The sequence below is a fragment of the Bos indicus genome, chromosome 10 (genome assembly GCF_029378745.1).
Source record: "Bos indicus isolate NIAB-ARS_2022 breed Sahiwal x Tharparkar chromosome 10, NIAB-ARS_B.indTharparkar_mat_pri_1.0, whole genome shotgun sequence".
NCBI lineage: Eukaryota > Metazoa > Chordata > Mammalia > Artiodactyla > Bovidae > Bos > Bos indicus.
Window position 1 is genome coordinate 60,260,937 of NC_091769.1, and position 14,795 is coordinate 60,275,731.

At 41.1% G+C, this 14,795-nt stretch overlaps 1 long non-coding RNA gene across 1 annotated transcript in view; it reads right to left on the reverse strand.

The window, feature by feature from the left end:
* Positions 1-14,795, reverse strand: part of LOC139185283 (uncharacterized) — a 53,038-nt gene that overhangs the window by 8,563 nt on the left and 29,680 nt on the right. The window contains exon 2 of the long non-coding RNA XR_011568900.1: positions 2,613-2,750. This is a non-coding gene — a long non-coding RNA (uncharacterized lncRNA). The remainder of the gene's footprint in view (positions 1-2,612; positions 2,751-14,795) is intronic.

Genomic DNA, 14,795 nt, shown 5'->3' on the forward strand with positions numbered 1-14,795 from the left:
ACTATCATCAAAAAGTCTACAAATAAGAAATGTTGTCAAGGATGTGGATGAAAGGGAATCCTTGTACACCATAGGTGGGAATGTAAATTGCTTCTGCCACTGTGGAAAACAGTATGGAGATTTTTCAAAAAACTGAAAGAACTACCATGTGGACCCAGAGATTCCACTCCTGAGTATAGTCACTTCAGTCATGTCTGACTCTGTGCGACCCCATAGACGGCAGCCACCAGGCTCCCCCGTCCCTGGGATTCTCCAGGCAAGAACACTGGAGTGGGTTGCCATTTCCTTCTCCAATGCATGAAAGTGAAAAGGGAAAGTGAAGTCGCTCAGTCGTGTCCGACTCTTAGCGACCCCATGGACTGCAGTCTAACAGGCTCCTCCGTCCATGGGATTTTCCAAGCAAGAGTACTGGAGTGGGGTACCATTGCCTTCTCTGGAGTATACATACAGAAAACCCCAAATCACTAATTCAAAAAGATACATGAACTCCAATGTTCACAGCAGCATTATTTACAACTGCTAAGACACGGAAGCAACTTATGTGTCCATCAACAAATGAATGGATAAAGATGGTGTGGTATATATTTATACAATAGAATACTATTCAGAATGAATATTTGCCATTTGCAGCAACATGAATGGACTCAAAGGGCATTATCCTAAGTGAAATAAGTCAGACAAAGACAAAAGCTATATGATATATGTGGAATATAAAAAATAAACTAGTGAATATAACAAAAAAAAGGCATACTCACAAATAGTGGTTACCACAAACTAGTGCTTACCAACAGGGAGAGGATTCGGAGGAGTCATACAGAGGTGGAGGAGTGGGTAATACAAACTATTGGGTGTAAGAAAGGCTACAAGCACATACTGCACAGCATGGGGAGTATAGCCAATATTTTTTAATAATTAGAAATGGGGTATAACCTTTAAAAATTATATAGAAGTAAAAAATTTTTAAAGTTACTCCTTAAATTTATATGGAATCACAAAAGACCCAGAATTTCCCAATCCTGAGGAAAAAGAACGAAACTGTGGGTATAATCCTTTCAGACTTCACATTCTATCTACTTCAAAGCTATAGTAACTGAAACAGTATTGGCACAAAAACAGATATAGAGATCAATGGAACTGGAGAGAAAACTTGGAGAGAAATTCACACGCTTATAGTCAATCTATGAGAAAGGAGACAAGATTATATAATGGAGAAAAGACAGTCTCTTCAATAAGTTGTGCTGGGAAAACTGGAAAGCCAAGCATAAAAGAATAAAATTAGAGCATTATCTAACACCACACACAGAAATAAACTCAGATGGAGTAAAGACCAAACGTAAGACCTGATACTATAAAATTACTAGAGGAAAACATAGGTAGAACCTTTTCCACATAAATGGTAGCAATCCTTTTGGATCCATCTCATAGACTAATGGAGAAAAAAACAAAAGTAAATAAATGGGGCCTAATTAAACTCAAAAACTTTGGTATAGCAAAAGAAACCATAAACAAAACAGAGATAACCTACAGAATGGGAGAGAATATTTTCAAACCATGTGACCAACAAGGGATTAGTCTCCAAATTTTACAAATAGTTCATGTGGCTTGATATCAAAGAAATAGCCCAATCAAAAAATGGGCAAATGACCTAAATAGACATTTCTCCAAAGAAGGCATACAGATGGCCAAAAGGCTTATGAATATATACTCAACATTGCTAAGTATTAGAGAAATGCAAATTAATGCTACAATGAAGCATCATCTTACTCCAGTCAGAGTGAGTGAAGTGAAAGTTGCTCAGTTGTGTCTGACTCTCTGAGACCCCAGGGACTGTAGCATGCCAGGCTCCTCTGTCCTTGGTGATTCTACAGGCCAGAGTACTGGAGAGGGTAGCAGTTCCCTTCTCCAGCGGATCTTCCCAACTCAGGGATCGAACCCAGGTCTCCCGCATTGCAGGCGGATTCTTTACCCACAGAGCCACCAGAGAAGCCTAAGAATACTGGAGTGGATAGCTGTTCCCTTCTCCAAGGATCTTCCCAACCCAGGAATCAAACCGGGGTCTCCTGCATTGCAGGCAGATTCTTTACCAGCTGAGCTACCAGGGAAGCCCTGGTAAGTATTACAGAATGAAGATGCATGTCACTCCAGTCAGAGTGGCCATCATCAAAAATCCTCCAAATAATAGATGCTGGAGAGGGTGTAGAGAAAAGGGAACCCAAGTACACTGCTGGTGGGAATGTAAATTGGTACAGCCGCTATAGAGAGAACAGTATAGAGTTTCCTTAAAAAACTAAAAATAGAACTACCATATGATCCAACAATCCCACTCCTAGGCATATATCCAGAGAAAACCACAATTCAAAAAGATACATGCACTTCAATGTTCATAGCAGCATTATTTACAATTGACAAGATATGGAAGTCACCTAAGTGTCCATCAACAGATGAAGAAAGAAAGAATATGTGGCAGGGTGTGTGTGTGTGTGTGTATATATATATATAAAAATTCCAAGATTTCATTTTTTTATGGTTGAATATGTTTTTTTATAGAGAGAAGACATAGAAGACATAAAAAAGCACCAAAGCAAAAATTGCATGCTGAAAGTCAGACTCACCTCTCCTTGGTTCCCTTTTCTCCAGTAATGACTCAAGTCCTGAATGTTTGGTTGCTCTGCTTCAGTGAGACTACCACAGCACTAGGCCACCATTTTCTTCCATATTTCCATGTCCCATGATTTGAAATGAGAAATGCCCTGGGGAGAAAAACAGTGTAGAATATGAGACTCTTTGAATGCATGAAGCTACTCTGAGATCTTGGCCCTCTAGTTCTGGCTGCAGCAATCCCACTGCTGGGCATATAGCCCCCAAAGGGAAAAACTCTAATTAAAAAAGGTACATGTACCCCAATGTTCATAGCAGCACTACTTAAAATAGTCAAGAAATGAAAGCAACCCAAGTCCCCATCAACAGATGACTGGCTTAAAAAATGTCGCATACACACACACACACACACACACACACACACACACACAATGAATTACAACTCAACCTAAGAAAAATGAAATATTGCTATTTCCAGAAACATGGATGGACCTAGATAATAATATGCTTAGGGAAATATGTCAGACAGAGAAAGACAAATACTACATATCATCACTTATATGTGGAATCTAAAAAATATTACAAATGAATGTATATACAAAAGACAGATTTTTTGACATAGAAAACAAACATGATTACCAAAGAGGAGAGGGAGGGGCACAGGGACAAATGAGTATAGGATGAACAAACTGCTATATATATATATATATATATATATATATATATATATAGTTAGGATTTATGGCTTACCAGAGGAATTATACTCAATATCTTGTAATAAAGAAAAAGAAAGAACTGAATCACTAGTCACCTGAAACTAACACAATATGGTAAATCAACTTACTTCAATTAAAAAAAATAAATAAAAATTAAAAAAAAGACCAAATTGTGTTTCCTATTTTTCTCTCTCTCATTTGCCCCCATATATATCTATGATCTAAAGACAGAGAGAGGTGAAGAAAGCAAGAGATAAAGAAGGGACTGGAAAAAGAGGAAGGGAGATAAGAGTTTCCAGATAAATATCACTTAAGGTGATATGACTTCCTGCAAAATGAATTTAACTCCTCAAAGGAAAAAATATTAGATTGTATTTGAAAAACAAATAACAAAACCTCCTGCATAGTTAATGTGAGGTCAAGAAAATTTCATTAGTGAACTCTAGTAGTGTTCTGGTAGCATCTTTAGGGTTTTCTATGTCCAGTATCATGTCATCTGCAACAGTGACAGTTTTACTTATTTTCCAGTTTGGATTCTTTTTATTTCCTTTTCTTCTCTGATTGCCATAGATAGGACTTCCAAAACCATGTTGAATAAAAGGGCAAGAGTGGACATCCTGGTACTGTTCCTGATCTCAGAGAAAATGCTTCTGACTCTTCACTGTAGAGGAGATGTGGTACATACATACAGTGAAATGTTAGTCCGCCATTATAAAGAATGCAGTCACACCATTTGCAGCAGCATGGAAAGACCTGGAGATGATGACACTAAGTGAAGTGAGTCAGACAAAGACAAATGTCTATGATATCACTTGTATGTGGAATCTAAAAAAAAATAATAATAAATGAACTTATTTACAAAACAGAAACAGAATCACAGACTTGAAAACAAACTTATGGTTTACCAAAGGGGAGATGTGTGTTGTGGGGGATAAATTAAGAATTTGGGATTAACATAAACACACTATGCTATGCTATGCTAAGTCACTTCAGTCGTGTCCGACTCTGTGCGACCCCATAGACGGCAGCCCAACAGGCTCCCCCGTCCCTGGGATTCTCCAGGCAAGAACACTGGAGTGGGTTGCCATTTCCTTCTCCAATACATGAAAGTGAAAAGTGAAAGTGAAGTCACTCAGTCGTGTCCGACTCTTAGCGACCCCATGGACTGTAGCCTACGAGGCTCCTCTGTCCATGGGATTTTCCAGGCAAGAGTACTGGAGTGGGGTGCCATTGCCTTCTCTGATAAACACACTAACCATGTATAAAATAGATAATCAGTAAAAACCTACTGTATAGCACAGGGAACTCTATTCAGTATTCTGTAATAATCTATATGGGAAAATAATCTGAAAAAGAATGGATATATGTACATGTGTAAGTGAATCACTTTGCTGTATACCTGAAATACCACTTTGTAAATCTACTATACTCCAATACAAAATAAAAATTAAATTAAAAAAAGAAAATTTCATTGGAATATGGGTCAGGAGCTCTGACTTCTTATGGCAGTGATGCTACTGATTGGTGTGAGGCGGGGCATGCCACCCAACTCCCCTAGACCTTAGGGTCAGTTCATCAGTGGAGAAATTGGTCAGCATGGTCTCAAAGACAGTTTCTTATTCACACATTCTATGAGTTGGTTCTGCCAGTACTGCCTGCTATGTATTTGCAATTGTTTTTGATGGGAAAGAGGGAGGGAGGAAGGGAGGATAGAAGAATGAAAGGGGAAAAGATCAAACTGGATGCTCTCCCGAGGGCAGCGCTTGGCTCTGGCACTGGCTTCTGTCTCTCTAGTCCCTGGTGTCCTCCTATCTCCAGCTTTTTCTCAGTCTCACCTCATAGAGGTGCTAAACCCCAGAGTAGTGCTTCTGGCTGAGTCAGCTGAACACAGTTTCTTACTGGTGATTCACTGAGATCTTACAACTCCTTTCCTCTCTGCCATTTTTAGTATCAAAAGTATAAGGAAATAAAAGTAAGACACTCATGCAAGGTCAAAAGAGGGCCTCTTTAAAATTCTCAATACCTTATCCCTGGGCTTAGAGGAGATTCTTTGGGTCCCAGTTTCCTCAAGATTCAAGTGGAAACAACAGAACTTGAGCTATTTCCTTCATAGTTATATAGAATTTTTCAGTTTGTGTATTCTTTGAGCCTCACAGCAACCCTGTCTGGTGGGCAGAGTGATCGTGCTGAACTCACTTTCAGGAAGAGGGAACTAAGACACAGAGAGGTTAAGTGCTTTGTCCAATGTCACACAGGAAGTAACAGAGCTGAACTCACTGAGTGACAGCAAGTCTGTAGCTTCTTAGCCGCAGTTCTTCATTCTGGCACCAGGCTCTCCTCAGAGATCTGGGATATCTCCACAGTCTATCCTCCTAAACCAATCATTTTGCTTAAGGATACAGAATTAAGGAAGCAGTGCAAACAAGTTCAATGTATTTTGAAATGTGTATTTCAGGTGTTCTCTTTTCAATGAAAATTAGCAAGATTTCCACCTTTCCCTTATGCATTTCATGAAGTTATTAATAGATGGTGGTGGAGTATAGACAAGGAAAATGTGCCTGACACTATTTTTTTTTTTTAAATTACTAGAAAACAAATCAGAAAGGCTTTACTTCTGGTTTTTACAGCCAGGAAAAATTTTTACTTATATTACTCTGTTAGTATGCGCACAAAATGCCTTGAGATTTATACAATCTAGTTACCTCAGTTAAATAACTCAGAATTACTATTTTAGGTTAAAAAAATTAGACACAAAGTTTAATAGTGGAAGAAGCCAGAAACGATGATGCCTTCTGGACTGTAAATGGCTTTTGTGGGTCAGGGATCAGATAATTATGTGAGGCCACAGTTTTCCAATTTTTACATTAACATCTGGTATTAAATGTCTGCACTGTGCTCTACTGCGTCACATTTCATTCCTTGGTGAGAATTCATAAACTTTTGCAATTCTGTAGCCTAAGCATTTTGCCGAACTGCCTGGAAGCCAGAATTAAATGACCCATGTGTTTAAAAATGCTCATTGCAAAAGATCTGGAGGATCCGGCTGGGCTGATCTGTAGGACTGGAGCTATGATTTAACCAAGAAAGCGGCCTATCTGTCCTCACGTTTCAAAATTTCCTGGCAGATCCATTCCTGTAACTGGTGAAAAATGCAAATCAGCTTGGAGCTGCGTACGTAAATGTCCAGAGTTCAAAAAATAATCATGATGAGCTGGCCAGAAATCTCTGGCTATCTCAAGTTTGGTTCCAGTAAAGTTTATAAGGGCAAGTTTAAATTTTTAATAAACTGCATCCCTGGGTTTATAAAAAAAAATATGTTACTGGATCAGGATGCATAGTCATATGATGGTGAACTTACTTTGGAAGTAATGATCAAGGAGAAATGTAGTCGCTTCATCTTTGTTACAAATATTTCTATGTTCCCTGTCTTCCTGAATGAGCAGAAAGGAGGATATTTCTCTGATGTTGATGATTTTACTTCTGGTCCCCTCTCTGCCGCTCCCCTCAGTGTGCAGCACTGTATAAATATGTAAGTACAAACTAATGGACAGAGATTGGATGGGAATTACACTGACTCTAACACATCCTCAGAAACTTTTTTGAATAAAATCTGTATTACTTTCTTGAGACGATGACACTTTTATTAAGTAATGATTGAAAAAGAATTAATTTGGGATCATGATTAGGTGATTGGGAGAGATATTAAAATCATTATCAATGTGTTCAGCAAGGACACTGACCAGTAAGAATGGACAGAAGCATGAATGACTGATGCTTCCCTACTGTTAACTGTGGCTGGCATTCAGCCCTATTCTGATCACATGCTAAGTCACATATGGAAACTGTACCTATTTTTATTTATAATGTGCCTACTTGGTCTGATCCCTGGGTTGGGATGATCCCCTGGAGAAGGGAAAGGCCACCCACTCCAGTTTTCTGGCCTGGAGAATTCCATGGATTGTATAGTCCATGGGGTTGCCAAGAGTCAGACATGACTGAACGACTTTTACTTTACTTGGTCTGAACTAGATAAAAACAAAATTTCTAAGCTAAGTAATTCATAGATACTATATGGCAGGTCAAAATTGTTTATATTTCCTAAAGCTATGTGTTTTGAACAACAGGAATAGTTTCTAACTGTATAGCATTAATGACAAACTATCCTGAGGTATTGTGAATGGTTTCTTATCTTTATGAATTACTGACATTATTGGTAAAATATTTTTATAAATAAAAATCTTATAAATGATTATGTAGCTTATACCAAAAAAACAAAAAACCCAATCAAAAAGTGGGTAGAAGACCTAAACAAACATTTCTCCAAAGAAGACATACAGATGGCTAACAAACACATGAAAAGATGCTCAATGTCACTCATTATTAGAGAAATGAAAATAAAAACTACAATGAGGTATTACCTCACAGTGATCAGAAAGGCCCATCATCAAAAAAATCTACAAACAATAAATGCTGGAGAGGATGTGGAGAAAAGAGAACCCTCTTGCACTGTGGGTGGGAATGTAAATTGATACAGACAGTATGGAAATTCCTTAAAAAACTAGGAGTAAAAGTACCATATGACTCAATAATCCCATTACTGGGCCTATACCCTGAGAAAACCATAATTGAAAAAGACACATGAACCCCAGTGTTCATTGAAGCACTCTTTACAATAGCCAGGACATGGAAGCAACCTAGATGTCCATTGACAGATGAATGGATAAAGAAGCTGTGGTATGTGTGTGTGTATACACACACACACACACACACACACACAATGGAATATTACTCAGCCATAAAAAGGAATGTATTTGATTTGAGTCAGTTCTAATGAAGTGGACGAGCCTAGGGCTTATTATACAGAGTGAAGTAAGTCAGAGAGAGAAATACAAATATATTAATGCATATATATATGGAATCTAGAAAGCTGATACTAATGAAGCTATTTGCAGGGCAGCAATGGAGATGCAGATATAGAGAACAGACTTGTGGACATGGATTGAGGGAAGGAGAGGGTGGGACAGCTGGAGAAGCAGCATGGAAACATATGCACTCCCATGTGAAAAGCAGATAGTGGGAACTTGCTGTATGATGCAGGGAACTCAACATGGGGATTAAAAGAGGGGTCGGATGGGGAGGGAGGTGGGACGGAGATTCAGGAGTCAGGGGAGATACATATACCTATGGCTGATTAATGCTGATATATGACAGAAACTAACACAATATTGCAAAGCAATAATCCTTCAATTAAAAAATTAAATATATACATAACTGAAAAAAAAGGAAAAAAAAAAAAAAACACAGTATGGTTCAGGACTTCAGAGCAATAGTGTTTGTTCCTATAACTTTGTTTGTGACCAGCTGGGAGAGCCAGACACCAACAGAGGTGACATGGGAGCCATGGAAATAATGACATTCACTAGGGACCAAGGACTAGGCCCTCTCCTGGCTCCTGGGACCAAGTAAGAGCTGAGATTTTTATAGAAGCCAAAGGGATGTATGGAAAGACTAGAGGTTGAGAGCTAGCCTAACTGGATATAGAAAGATAAAAGAATGTGATATGATCAGATCAGATCAGATCAGTCCCTCAGTCGTGTCCGACTCTGCGACCCCATGAATCGCAGCACGCCAGGCCTCACTGTCCATCACCAACTCCTGGAGTTCACTGAGACTCACGTCCATCGAGTCAGTGATGCCATCCAGCCATCTCATCCTCTGTCATCCCCTTCTCCTTTTGCCCCCAATCCCTCCCAGCATCAGAGTCTTTTCCAACGAGTCAACTCTTCGCATGAGGTGGCCAAAGTACTGGAGTTTCAGCTTTAGCATCATTCCTTCCAAAGAAATCCCAGGGCTGATCTCCTTCAGAATGGACTGGTTGGATCTCCTTGCAGTCCAGGGGACTCTCAAGAGTCTTCTCCAACACCACAGTTCAAAAGCATCAATTCTTCGGCGCTCAGCCTTCTTCACAGTCCAACTCTCACATGCATACATGACCACAGGAAAAACCATAGCCTTGACTAGATGGACCTTTGTTGGCAAAGTAATGTCTCTGCTTTTGAATATGCTATCTAGGTTGGTCATAACCTTCCTTCCAAGGAGTAAGCGTCTTTTAATTTCATGGCTGCAGTCACCATCTGTAGTGATTTTGGAGCCCAGAAAAATAAAGTCTGACACTGTTTCCACTGTTTCCCCATCTATTTCCCATGAAGTGATGGGACCGGATGCTATGATCTTCATTTTCTGAATGTTGAGCTTTAAGCCAACTCTTTCACTCTCCTCTTTCACTTTCATCAAGAGGCTTTTTAGTTCCTCTTCACTTTCTGCCATAAGGGTGGTGTCATCTGCATATCTGAAGTTATTGATATTTCTCCCGGCAGTCTTGATTCCAGCTTGTGTTTCTTCCAGCCCAGCGTTTCTCATGATGTACTCTTAATATAAGTTAAATAAGCAGGGTGACAGTATACAGCCTTGACGTACTCCTTTTCCTATTTGGAACCAGTCTATTGTTCCATGTCCAGTTCTAACTGTTGCTTTCTGACCTGCATACAAATTTCTCAAGAGGCAGATCACGTGGTCTGGTATTCCCATCTCTTTCAGAATTTTCCGCAGTTTATTGTGATCCACACAATCAAAGGCTTTGGCATAGTCAATAAAGCAGAAATAAATGCTTTTCTGGAACTCTCTTGCTTTTTCCATGATCCAGCGGATGTTGGCAATTTGATCTCTGGTTCCTCTGCCTTTTCTAAAACCAGCTTGAACATCAGGAAGTTCACAGCTCATGTATTGCTGAAGCCTGGCTTGGAGAATTTTGAGCATTACTGTACTAGCGTGTGAGATGAGTGCAATTGTGCGGTAGTTTGAGCATTCTTTGGCATTGCCTTTCTTTGGGATTGGAATGAAAACTGACCTTTTCCAGTCCTGTGGCCACTGCTGAGTTTTCCAAATTTGCTGGCATATTGAGTGCAGCACTTTCACAGTATCATCTTTCAGGATTTGGAATAGCTCAACTGGAATTCCATCACCTCCACTAGCTTTGTTCGTAGTGATGCTTCCTAAGGCTCACTTGACTTCACATTCCAGGATGTCTGGCTCTAGGTCAGTGATCACACCATCATGATTATCTGGGTCGTGAAGATCTTTTTTGTACAGTTCTTCTGTGTATTCTTGCCATCTCTTCTTAATATCTTCTGCTTCTGTTAGGTCCATACCATTTCTGTCCTTTATCGAGCCCATCTTTGCATGAAATGTTCCTTTGGTATCTCTGATTTTCTTGAAGAGATCCCTAGTCTTTCCCATTCCATTGTTTTCCTCTATTTCTTTGCATTGATCACTGAAGAAGGCTTTCTTATCTCTTCTTGCTATTCTTTGGAACTCTGCATTCAGATGTTTATATCTGTCCTTTTCTCCTTTGCTTTTCACTTCTCTTCTTTTCACAGCTCTATACATCTCCAAATTTCTGTGGAGCAAACCCAGATCCATTGAATAATTCTTTGACTTGCTATTTTGTATAGTAATCATTATTATTAGCTCATTCTGAGAAGTTCTAAGATGAGATATGTGTGTCCAGTCAAAGCTGCCTGTAGGTCTCTTGTGCTCTTTATCACTCCACACGTATCCCCAACCCTCCTCCTTTTAGCTACACTGTGGTGGTGTTCCTTGGTCCATCCACCCATTAAGCTGAAATCAAGGGTATCAGATCTAAACCCCCAAAGGCTATTCTCAATTATATACTCATCAACTGCTGCTTAGCTTTCACTTTTGGCTTTCTATCTGATCCTCCAGGCCTGAGGACTTTCTCCAAAACAGCACCATAGAGCAGTCAGAGGCATTTAGTTGACTTGCTGCTGGATGGGAGGGCTCCCAGGTTTAAAAAAAAAAAAAAAAGACATGGGGTGGAGAAAATGTGTAGAGTGCCTTCCCTGAGTCCTGGACACCTGGGAAGCTCCAGAGGAACTATGTTTCTTTGGATATCAGTGATAATTGAGACAGTGTTGTAAGGTGGGTAGTTTGTCTTGAGCATCGTCCTTCACTCAGTCTGTACTCTTTTCACCATCAAACACCCTATCCAGGTTGGCCTTCATAGTCTCTCTGTTATCTCAGAGATCTGCTAAACATCTATGGCAGACATCTGCCGTTATCTCAGACATCTGCTAAATATCTGTAGAACTGTTCCAGGTGACACTTCTGCATTCTAACAGAGGATAGTATAGTTTCTACTTCATGCAGGAACCCTCTTCATAATAAGCCTACAGGTGGCATTCACCCTCTGCCCAAGTGTTCTCAGGGATGCCATGTTCACTAGCTCAAGGCAGCCAGTCCCCTAAGAGTACAGCCCCATTGTGAGGAAATGGCCCCTTCTCCCAACCTGAAATCTGGTTACCCCCAGTCACCACCCAGTGCCTGCTTCCACCTTTTGAGAATATGTTGAGTCAGTCTCTTCCTCATGATAGCATCTCAAATATTTGAAAACAGGTGTTCTTCCTTCTGGCCTCCTCTCTTCTCTGAGTTATACTGCAGGTTCTTTTGACTGACTGTAGTCTTTAAAGTGATCTGTGGTCTGATAATGGAAGTTGGAATCATCCGTAATCTCTAAAATGTTTTCATATTCCCTGAGAACCTTGTCAAGATCTGGAAGGGACTACTTTGAAGCTGAAAAAATATGGACAAATATGATGAGAGGGGTGTTAAAATACAAAGATGATGATGAGAGGGGTGTTAAAAGACTGGCAAGCTCTCATCTACATAGTCAAGGTGGTTTCCCTAATACTAGTGCTTAGTGGGGATAGTCCTGTGTCTCCTTGGCATAAACAAGTTGATGAACAGTATCAAGATGGTGGAATAGGAGGATGTGGAGCTCACCTTTCCACACAAAGACATTAAAAATATGTCAAAACATGTGGAACAATCCACATGAAAAACTAATGGGAACTGGCAGAACTTCTATGCAACCAAACCTGTGAGAAAGATCTCCATGTAAATGGGTGCATGCTAAGTCACTTTCAGTTCAGTTCAGTCGCTCAGTCGTGTCCGACTCTTTGCGACCCCATGAATCGCAGCACACCAGGCCTCCCTGTCCATCACCAACTCCTAGAGTTCACTCAGACTCACGTCCATCGAGTCAGTGATGCCATCCAGCCATCTCATCCTCTGTCGTCCCCTTCGCCTCCTGCCCCCAAATCCCTCCCAGCATCAGAGTCTTTTCCAGTGAGTACTCTTCGCATGAGGTGGCCAAAGTACTGGAGTTTCAGCTTTAGCATCATTCCTTCCAAAGAAATCCCAGCGCTGATCTCCTTCAGAATGGACTGGTTGGATCTCCTTGCAGTCCAAGGGACTCTCAAGAGTCTTCTCCAACACCACAGTTCAAAAGCATCAATTCTTTGGTGCTCAGCCTTCTTCACAGTCCAACTCTCACATCCATACATGACCACAGGAAAAACCATAGCCTTGACTAGACGGACCTTTGTTGGCAAAGTAATGTCTCTGCTTTTGAATATGCTATCTAGGTTGGTCATAACTTTCCTTCCAAGGAATAAGCATCTTTTAATTTCACTTTAGTTGTGTCCAGTTCTTTGTGATTCTGTGGACTGTAGCCCACCAGGCTCCTCTGTCCATGGGATTCTCCAGGCAAGAATATTGGAGTGGGTTGCTATGCCCTCCTCCAGGGGATCTTCCTGATCTGGGCAGGTGGATTCTTTTACTGCTGAGCCATCAGAGAAGCCTGTGTAAATGGGTACCATGGCGAAAAGACATAAAGTCTAAACCTCTGTCCCTGGGAGGGATCTAAGAGGGAGAATAGGTCCACAAAGATGAACCCTCACCTTGGGGAGTGAGTAGGTGAAACCACAGACTGGGCCTCCCAGTCCTGTGGTCTACATGGAGGAGACAAGTCTCCTTGGCTGTTGAGAGAGCTGTTGGAACAAAAGGACTGGGGAAGCCGAGACTTTACCTGCAAAGAATGTGTGAGTACTGGCTTGCCAACAATCAGGGAGGAAAGAACTTCGCACTAGTGGCTGCTGCCTCACCATGCTCCTGAATCCAAGCGGGGCAAACACCCTGGACCTGTTCACTCCCCACCATAACTTAGTGTGGGATCTGAGACAGCCAAGCACTGGGAAAAGACTTGGTATAGCTAGTCAGAGATAGCCCGAGGGCCTGGAGTGAAGCTGGGTTGGGACAGTAGCAGGCATTGTCAATGATTACAGTAGCACTGGAACTGGTGCACCTTGGTCCCTGCTCCTGTCCCCACTCCAACCCAACAAAGGCTCTGGCCCTGCTCACTCCATGCCGCAACTTGGCTTGAGGTCTGAGCCAGGTGGGCCCAGGGGGAACACTTGGTCTAGCTGCTCAGGGAGAGCCCAGGGAGCCTGGAGTGTTGTCCAGGTGGGGCGATGGTGGCCACTGTTGGTGCTTTCTCCGGTGGTGCAGCAGGAGATACCTTAACCTGCATGCCATGATCCGTCTTCCAGCCAGTGAGTGCTTTGACCCTCTCCCTTACACCACAGCCTTGTAAAAGATCTGAGATGAACATATGGGAGAAGGGATGTGATCGGGCTGTGTTCTAGTGGAACCACAGATGGCTACACAGGTAGCACATTAGTCCTCTGTGAGCTCACGGGCCTCAACTGGCTTCAGTGATCACCTCCTCTGAGGCAGGGCAGGCATTCAAGGGAAATGGAGCCTGATCAAGTCCGAACTTCAGGATTTCTACTCCAACATTTGGTGAGCAGATCTGGTCCCTGACAGGGTTGCAACAGCCATGGAGCAAGAAAAAGTCCTGCCTCACACGCTTCATAGGCTTTAGATACCCCAATACCAACCACATCCCTATCAGGGTATAGTGGCCAACACACTCTGAGGGAAGACATGGCTCGTATCCTTATCAAAACTATGTCTTGCATCCAACACATTGGTCACACACAGTCTACACAGTGATGCTCCCACATAAAAACACCTCTTCAAGAGCACAATAGTTAACTATTTCTCCTAAATTCCTAGAGACTGAGAAAGTCAAGTAAAATTAAAAGGCAGGGGAACAACTCCCAATTAAGAGAACAAGCAAAATCCCCTGCAAGAACAAATAAACAAAGCTCACCAGTATATCAGGTCCCAAGTTCAAAAAGCTGGTAATAGAAATGCTAACTAAAAGGATTACTGAAAGAAACAGGGATCATTAAAACAAGGAATTGGAAACTATCAGGATAAGCAAACAAAAAAATTAATTTCTGCGATTAAAAAACAATCTAGAAGCAATGGATAGCTGACTAAATGAGACAAAAGAATGAATCAGTGATCTGGAAGACAGGATAGTGGAAATCAGCCAATTAAAACAGCAGACAGAAAGACAAATGAAAAAAAAAAGGAAGCAACATTCAAGATCTACAGGTTAATATAAAACATGACAACCTACACATAACAGGGAATCCAGGAGAAGAGAGAAAATGGTATCAAAACATATTTAAGAAATTACGTTCTTTTTAGCCA